Here is a 9,722-nt window from a genome sequence, read left to right on the forward strand (position 1 = left end):
ACAATGGCATTCACATTGCAGCTATTGTGAAAAATGTCCCTAGAATTTACAGGCTACAAGCTAACAGTGGCATTCCTACTGGGAGCCAACAGGTCAGGGTCTAGGATCCTGATCAATGAGATCTGCTTATGAAAACATCTTAAAATCTAGACTACAGAAAAAAGCACTCTTGTTTCCATGCTGTTCAGATTATGTATGCAAAATGAGTAAGAACTGCCTGTCCGGTGTGCCTCTCTGCCAGTACAGGGCTTAGAAGTCCCCTAATTCTATTTTGTTTTATTTTGTTTTCTGAGACAGGGTCTCACTTTGTTACCCAGGCTGGAATGCAGTGGTATGAACATGGTTTACTGCAGCCTCGACCTCTCGCACTCAAGCGATCCTCCCACCTCAGCCCACAGAGTGGCAGGGACTACAGGCACATGCCACCACGAGGTTTTGCCATGTTGCCCAGACTGGTCTTAAACTCCTGGGCTCCAGCGATCCTCTGGCCTCAGCCTCCCAAAGTACTAGAATTACAGGCGTGAGCCAGAAGTTCCCTAATTCTGGTATGTGTGATCACTATGCATTTCTGTGCTTTGCTTCCAAAGGACTGATCACCTTGAAGAACCAGAACATAAAGAGGTTATGTCGGGGGAACATTACCATTTATTTATTGGCTTACTCTGAAAGACAAGTAAGTTAGTGCAGAATCACAACATTGGCTCATTATTGGTATCCTGGGCAGCCTGCATTGTTTGATCATCATGTCTATCTAGTTATGTATTGATTTATTTACATTCTGCTTTGTTCAAGAAAGAATTTGAAAGCATACATCCATTAAAACCTTCAGTTAGGCTGGGCAGTGGCTCACACCTGTAATCCCAGCACTTAGGGAGGCTAAGGCAGGAGGATTGCTTGAGCCCAAGAGTTCAAGACTAGCCTGGCAACATAGCAAGACTCCCATCTCAAAAAATATTATAATAAAAATAAAAACTTCAGTTAATAACATAGATGTGTATTTGAAATATACAGAGGAATGTGGTTGCCATCTAGTCTAATGATGTTTTCAAGCCCTTATGTTCTTTTTCTTTTAGCTATAGCTCCCTGTCTGCAAAATAAATCTTTTGCAGAATCTTATTGTATAAAATTGGTCAAAGCAGAGCTATTGGGTTTGAAGTACTCCTGAACCATCTCATAGAACCCTATGTCTTCCTGGAGTTTACAGAAAAAGAGATTCAGGGATTTTGCCAAAGCATACTGCAAGTTAGGGGCAGGAATGACAGCCCAGACCTCCTGGTTTCCAGTCCAGGGCTCAGCTGCCTAAACAGTGGCATCTCTTCAGGCAGGCCCTGGCAGAGGCAGCTTAGTATTTTTATTTTACTTCTTTTTTTTGGTAGAGACAGGGTCTTGCCATGTTGACCAGGCTGGTCTCAAATTCCCGGCCTCAAGTGATCCTCTCACCTTGGCCTCCCAAATTGCTGAGATTACAGATATTAGCCACTATGCCCAGGCTAGTTTTGTTTTTGTTTTTGTTTTTTAAAGAAACTATCTTGCTCTGTCACCCAAACTGGAGTGCAATAGCATGATCACAGCTCACCTAGTCATTCCCTAACTGCCACCTCCAGTGTCTCAATAACAAGGCATTCAAGTTGAGCATTTAAGGCAAAATTCAAAGAAATGAGACATCTATTTTGGGAGACATGAGAGGGCACAATGCTTTCCTACACAGATGAGAGCTCTTAACGCTTTGTGAGGTAGAGGGATATTTGCCCTTAAGAAAATAGGCGGATGAGGCCAGGCACGCTTACACCTGTAATCCCAGCACTTTGGGAGGCCAAGGCGGATGGATTGCTTGGGCTCAGGAATTTGAGACCAGCCTGGGCAACATGGCAAAACCTCATCTCTACAAAAAACACAAAAATTAGCCAGGTGTGGTGGTGTGCACCTGTAGTTCCAGCTACTTGGGAGGCTGAGGTGGGAGGATCACTTGAGCTCAGGGGGTGGAGGTTGCAGTGAGCCGAGATTGCACCACTGCACTCCAACCTGGGTGACAGAGCTAGACCCTGCCTCAAAACAAACAAACAAAAAACCCTGGCCTGGCGCAGTGGCTCACGCCTGTAATCCCAACACTTTGGGAGGCCAAAGTGGGCAGATCACTTGAGGTCAGGAGTTTTGAGACCAGCCTGGCCAACATCGTGAAACCCCATCTCTACTAAAAATATAAAAAATTAGCTGGGCATGGTGGCAGGTGCCTGTAATCCCAGCTACTCGGGAGGCTGAGGCATGAGAATCGCTTGAACCTGGGAGGCGGAGGTTGCAGTGAGCAGAGATCATGCCACCGCACTCCAGCCTGGGTGAAAGAGTGAGACTCGGTCTCAAAAAAAAACCCCAAAAAACAAAAACGAAAAACCCCAGAAAGTAGGGGAGTGGCACAGCTTAATTTGGGTATAAGCACTCTTCATCTGATTTTAACCTATAAAGGACTGAGAAGAAAATCATTAGTACCCATTTTTACCTAAGAAGTAGTATATCCCCCCAAGCAAACAGGAACTTTCTTTGCTTAGGACTGAATAGGTTAGCAATAGGCTTTCCTTCACTTTAGGGAAGCTGCTCATTCTGCTATCTGGACAGTAGGAAGGAATTCATAGCTGAAAATTCAGAAGTCAAGGGCAAGCCAAATCTTCCAAACCCTTACCACTTAGGCCTTCTAGTCATGCACAAAAGGAACCAATTCAGGCTAAGCAGAAAAAGAGCTTACTGGAAGGCTATCTAGCAGTTCACACAATTGACAAGAAAGCTGAAACGCCAGACTCAGAAAACAGGAGTCATGGGAAATGGGCAGCGGAGACTCAGCTAAAGCTGTGCCCAGTGGTCTGGAAGGACATCACCACCAGCATTGCTACCATGAAACACAGCCTTCTAGACACCACTGGACTGTCCATATCACCAAGAGCATATCCTCAAACATTCCTGCATTCTTTAATCCCTTCCCTCAGGATTCTGAGTCCTGGGTGGGAGCATCCAGTCAGCTGAACTTAGTTCACAAGCCTGCATTCCAATGGCCAGGTGATGGGACTCGGGCTCTGTCTCCTGCTAAGACTCATACAACGGCACTGAGGAACAGAAAGTTTTCAGATGTTCGGTAGGCAAATATCAGCAATGTCCACTGGAGTTCCTTCTAACTTTAAGTCTTACAGCCAATTGATCTGAAAACAGGAAAAGGATGAGAAATAACTTGAATAGCATTCCAGGGACCATGCCGTAAAGAATCAGATCCTATCTCTGGTGAATCCCTCCAACCATCTCCTACAGATCTGATTAATTTTGCCCATCACTAGCAAGGGAGACTAATGTCAAATGAGAATCCATTTCTCAGGCATTTCTTTTTGAGGCAGGGAAATGTACCCATCTAGCTTTTTTTTTTTTTTTTTTTTTTTTTGAGACAGAGGCTCACTCTGTTGCCAAGGCTGGAGTGCAGTGGCACGATCTCAGCTCACTGTAACCTCTGCATCCTGGGTTCCAACAATTCTCTGGCCTCAGCCTCTTGAGTAGCTGGGATTACAGGCACGTGCCTAATTTTTGTATTTTTAGTAGAGATCGGGTTCCATCACGTTGGTCAGGCTAATCTCAAACTCCTGACCTCGTGATCCACCCACCTCGGCCACCCAATTTATTTTAAGATGGAGTCTCACTCTGTTGCCCAGGCTGGAGTGCAGTGGCACCATCTTGGCTCATTGCAACCTGTCTCTCGGATTTGAATCTTGACTCTTCATAGTTGAGTAACTTTGGACAAGTCCCCTAATCTGTAAAATAGGCATCATGCTTCAAAGGATTATTTTAGAACTATATGAGATCATTTACGCATTTTGCATGCAACAAATATTTGATTACTCTATGACAGACATTAGGCTAGGTAAACAAAACAGAAGGACCTTGTGCCTAGCACATAATAGGAACACAGTAGGTACCTCCTAAATGTACCTAGTTGTTTCATGCCTTTCTAGTATTTTAATTTTTTTTTCATTTTGAGATGAATTCTCACTCTGTCGCCCAGACTGGAGTGCAGTGGTGTGATCTCGGCTTACTGCAACCTCCGCCTCCTGGGTTCAAATGATTCTCCTGCCTCAGCCTCCCGAGTAGCCTACAGGTGTGTGCCACCACGCCCAGCTATATAAATATATTTATTTTAAAAAATATATTTATATATTAATATATATTTACATAAATATTTGTTTCACCATGTTGGCCAGGCTAGTCTCAAACTCCTGACCTCAGGTGATCTGCTCACCTTGGCCTCCCAAAGTGCTGGGATTACAGGCATGAGTCACTGTGCTAGGCTGCATAGTTCTTTAGAAATGTATGCAGTTTCTAGTAGTAATGAGAAGTAGTAATGAGAAGACATAATGTCTGTTACCTGCTTTGAAATATCTCAGCAAAGAAAAATAAATTACTGCATAATAAAGAATTAAAGGCTCGTCGCCATGGCCCATGCCCGTAATCCCAGCACTTTAGGAGGCTGAGGCGGGTGGATCACGAGGTCAGGAGTTCGAGACCAGACAGACCAACATGGTGAAGCCCCGTCTCTACCAAAAATACAAAAATTAGCCTGGCGTGGTGGCACACGCCTGTAATCCCAGCTACTCGGGAGGCTGAAGCAGAAGAATCACTTGAACCCGGGAGGCGGAGGTTGCAGTGAGCCAAGATCACACCACTGCACTCCAGCCTGGGCTACAGAGCAAGAATCCATCTCAAAAAGAAAAAAAATAAGAAGAATTAAAATACTATAAAGGCATGAAACAACCAGGTACATTTAGGAGGTACCTACTGTGTTCCTATTATGTGCTAGGTACAAGGTCCTTCTGTTTTGTTCACCTAGCCTAATGTCTGTCACAGAGTAATCAAATATTTGTTGCATGCAAAATGCATAAACAATCTCGTATAGTCCTATAACAATCCTTTGAAGCATGATGCCTATTTTACAGATTAGGGGACTTGTCCAAAGTTACTCAACTATGAAGAGTCAAGATTCAAATTCAGAGACATCTGACTTCACTTTCCTTCATAACAAGCATCTAAGGAAGTTCCTATAATTTTGGGAACTCCTATTAGCAGCTGGTTAAAAAAAAACTCCTGGACAACATACTATACGATTTGAATCATCCTACTTCTTATGCATTCCTCCAGGATGCACTCTTCTCCCATTCTGAAACTGAGAGTTCTCTTTACAGACTGTGTGTATTTCGTTCCTGGATTGCATCTGAGCTGCACCATGGAACAGCCTTGTGTTTTAGCATGTGTGATGTTTCATGTGTTCATTTTGTCTCCCCACACCACAAACTTGAGAGTCAAGGCCAGCTCTTTTATGTCTTCAAATGCTTTGCTTCCAAACACAGGATTGGAAATGGCCAACCAAGACTTAAATACTACTTCTCTATCCTTTTCACTATTCCATCTACTGGAAATTTAAGCAAGACTTGCAGAGATCACTTCAGGTTATCTGTCCCCCCACAAGAAACACTTGTTGTTTGGCCTGAAATAGTTTTCTGCTGATTCTTTCTCTACAGCCCTGAACCCTAAAAACAAATGAAATGCATCAACACAACACAATACTAAATGCCTACATATTATTTCTATTATGTCTTTAAAAAAAAGAGTGAAAGCTTTTTCATGTTTGCTTTAAATCAACCACGTAGGAACTGGAGGGACCGGTGAAGAGGAATAGAGGGAACGAACTCAAATGCTCTAACTTGCAACAGGACAGTTGGGCTCTTTGACTCACCTGACCTTTACAACCATTAGCTAGCTCACAGGAAGCCCAAACAACTTGCTGAGCCTCCTGCCCATCCTCGGGATATATCCCTGACTTCCTGTCTCAAGCTTTAGGCCAGTCTCCCATCAACACTGACCTCACATGAATACTAAATGCAGATGTCTGACCTCACATTTCTCTGCCAGCCAGATCCCCGGCCTCTTTACCACAGACCTTAAGAACCAGTTTTCAAAATCATCTCATTGGCATCTTCTCACATCATGAAATCTATCTGGTCAGGATTCGAATAAAACTGTATTTTTACTTTAATACAAGAGAGTCAGCGTGGGCAGTGACGAAATAAAGGGGGTGGGTACAGAGTTAACACAGGCCTCATATGCTGTTATATATATATAACCCAATTAATTTCAATTGGTGAAAAGGAAGACCCTAGAGCACAGATTTCAACAATGTGCTGGACTCAAACCCAAAATCCTTTGACTTATTTTTATTTTTTTTAGGGATGAGGTCTCGCTATGTTGCCCAGGCTAGAGTACAGTGGCTATTCATAGGCACTATCATAGTGCAGGGTAGCCTTGAACTCCTGGCCTCATGATCCTGCCATCTCAGCCTCCCTAGCAGCTGGTAGCTGGGACTACAGACACAACCAGCCCTCTGACATATTTTTAGTACTCAGATGTGAAACTCACCCGATCTTTACTTTGGCCTTCATTATTGAGGTTTCCTTAAAGCAGTGGTTCTCAAAGTACCAGGTCCTGATCAGCAGCATCAGCATCAATTTGTTAAAAATACAAATGCTCTATGGGGCCCTACCTCAGACCTACCAAATCGAAAATCCTTAGTCAAGACTTAACTGCTGGTAAGTGACTGAGTTTTTGGTCAAAGGCATTTCCTTTTAGCACTTGTTCTCTGGGTCCTGATTTTTCTTCACTTATTTCAACAGAATGACCTTTCCCATTGTATTCCATCAGAGAGTACTAATTAGAAGCAAAACCACGGCTTAATTTTTTTTTTTTTTAACTTCACATTCCCAAGTTACACAGTCATTTTCTTTTTGTGACTATGTCCTTGAAAATCTAGGGCAATAGGTCTGCTCAGTGTTGTTGATTCTCTTATCCACAAGACTCGTTTCACTTTATTAGAACTTTCCAGTTCCAAAATTAGGCTATCCTGTTAACTTCCTTCCCACTTGAGTGTTCCACTACATATATTCCACAGCCCTTTACCCTTGGAAATACTTTCACACATTGGCTTGCAGGCTAGTTAGTCTACCTTTTATCTGTAAAAGGTAAAACAGAAACTCAGTGAGATTAAAGCCATAGCTATAAAGTAGTGAAGTTTAAAGTTCTAGTACCTAGTTCAGTCCCTGACTCATAACAAGCACTCAACATATTTAACAAGTATGTGAATGACCACAGAAGCCAGATCTTTGACTTCTAGGCTGGTTTTCTTTCTCTTTTTTTTGAGATGGAGTCTTGCTCTGTTGCCCAGGCTGGAGTACAGTGGCACGATCTCGGCTCACTGCAACCTCCACCTCCCAGGTTCAGGCGATTCTCCTGCCTCAGCCTCCCAAGCAGCTGGGATTACAGGCATGTGCCACCATGCCCGGCTAATTTTTGTATTTTTAGTAGAGACGGGGTTTCACCATGTTGGCCAGGCTGGTCTCGAAATCCTGACCTCAAGTGATCCGCCTGCCTTGGCCTTCCAAAGTTCTGGGATTACAGGCATGAGCCACTGTACTCAGCCTCTGGCTGGTCCTTTCTATCACTACATCACACCATCTCTCACGTTATATAGTTGTGGGAATAGACAAGTCTAACTCCAAAAAGGGTTAGTAATCTTGTCCCATTTATTTTCCTGGCTCCCAAGTTGTGGTGTTGCCACCAGTATTAGAACACAGTGGTCTTCAAAATCTTTCCAATGAATCCTCCAAGGTGCCTACCAAGTTCCAAAATAACTGAAAGAACATCACATACACAGGCTGAGTACAGTAGCTCACATCTGTAATTCCAGCACTTTGGGAGGCTGAGGTGGGAAGATTGCTTAAGACCAGGAGTTCAAGATCACTCTGGGCAACATAGTGAGACCTCGTCTCTACCCTCCCCCGTACCCCCCAAAAAAAGCACCATGTGTCAAGGAGAATGGCATGGCGGCATGGTTGAAACACAGAGCCTTATCTAAAGACCCACAGGGCTAGAATGGAGAAAGAGCTCTCAGAACAAATTTCAGATGGTAAAAAACCTGGTAATATCAGCAGAAAATGAGAAACAAATAGTCTGGCTTCCTTCAAGGACTAAAGGACCTGAATTACTCCCATAAAATGGTGGAGAGTAGAGTCCACAAGATAACTGAATGGCAGAGAGCTTTGCAATGAATGCCAGCTTTCAGCACACACTTCCACAGAAAAGTGAAGGTTAATCTAAGCCTAATTAAGTGCTTTAACTTGTCTACACCTCTGCTAGTAGAAAGAAAATCAGGCTACACTGGAATTTAAATCTCAGTTGGACTTAAACTTTTTCTAGTTTTTTTTTTTTTTTTTGGGACACGGAGTTTCACTGTTGTCGCCCAGGCTGGAGTGCAATGGCATGATCTCGGCTTACTGCAACCTCCGCCCCCCGGGGTTCAAGTGATTCTCCTGTCTCAGCCTCCCAAGTAGCTGTGATTACAGGCACCTGCCACCATGCTGGCTAATTTTTATATATATTTTTAGTAGAGACGGGGGTTTCACCATGTTTGCCAGGCTGACCTCAGGTGATCCGCCTGTCTCGGCCTCCCAAAGTGCTGGGATTACAGGCGTGAGCCAGCGCGCCGGGACTTTTTCTAGTTTTCAACATTGTTATCTATACATCCTCAAGTGTAAGCTGTCACAGAAAGAAAAATACATCTTTTTTTTTTTGAGACGGAGTCTTGCCCTGTCACCCAGGCTGGAGTGCAATGGCACGATCTCAGCTCACTAAAACTTCCACCTCCCAAGTTCAAGTAATTCTCCTGCCTCAGCTTCCTAAGTAGCTGGGACTACAGGCGCCCACCACCATGCCCGGCTAATTTTTGTATTTTTAGTAGAGATGGGGCTTCACCATATTGGCCAGACTGGTCTTGATCTCCTGACTTTCTGATCCGCCCACCTCGGCCTCCCAAAGTGCTGAGATTACAGGAGTGAGCCACCATGCCCAGCCAACTCTTTTTTTTTTTTTTTTTTTTTTTGAGACGGAGTCTCAGTCTGTCACCCAGGCTGGAGTGCAGTCATGTAATCTCGGCTCATTGTAACCTCTGCCTCCCGGGTTCAGTGATTCCCTGCCTCAGCCTCCTGAGTAGCGGGGACTACAGATGCATGCCACTATGCCTGGTTAATTTTTGTTATTTTTAGTAGAGACGGAGTTTCACCATGTTGGCCAGCTGGTCTCAAACTCCTGACCTCAGGTATCTGCCCGCCTCGGCCTCCCAAAGTGTTGGGATTACAGGCATGAGCCACTGTGCCTGGCAAAATGTGTAATTCTTTTACATGGGCAAGTTTCTACTCTTAAAAAAAAAATAACCATGACAAGGCATCCTAAGTAGCCTAGCTAGCAGTGACAGCTACTACCCTCAGTAGCACGTCATAAGCAAGAGCAAAGTAAACATCCAGATAAAATGAACTAAGCCAGCTTGCCACAGCCCAGCATTGCAACTCTACAGTATGCAACTTCACATGTCAAATCAGCAAGAAAATTCCTAAAGTCTTTAGCTAAAATTACAGTAATTAAACAACTCTTTTGATAAGCACTTGAGTAAGAACCCCAGATATTCCTGAAGAAACTGTGTTACAGCTCAAAAGAATTTAGGAGCCTAGCGTAGTAAGGCCCATTGTATTGCATGATTTTTACTCAGGGCTCAACCCAGTTTCAAGTCTGCTTAATAATTTGTATCCCAAGAAAGCCCTTATTAGCCTCTTTGCTAGCTGAATAAATTCTAACTCCACCATGGCTTCTGTGGA

The sequence above is a fragment of the Papio anubis genome, chromosome 14 (assembly GCF_008728515.1).
Source record: "Papio anubis isolate 15944 chromosome 14, Panubis1.0, whole genome shotgun sequence".
NCBI classification, from domain to species: Eukaryota; Metazoa; Chordata; class Mammalia; order Primates; family Cercopithecidae; genus Papio; species Papio anubis.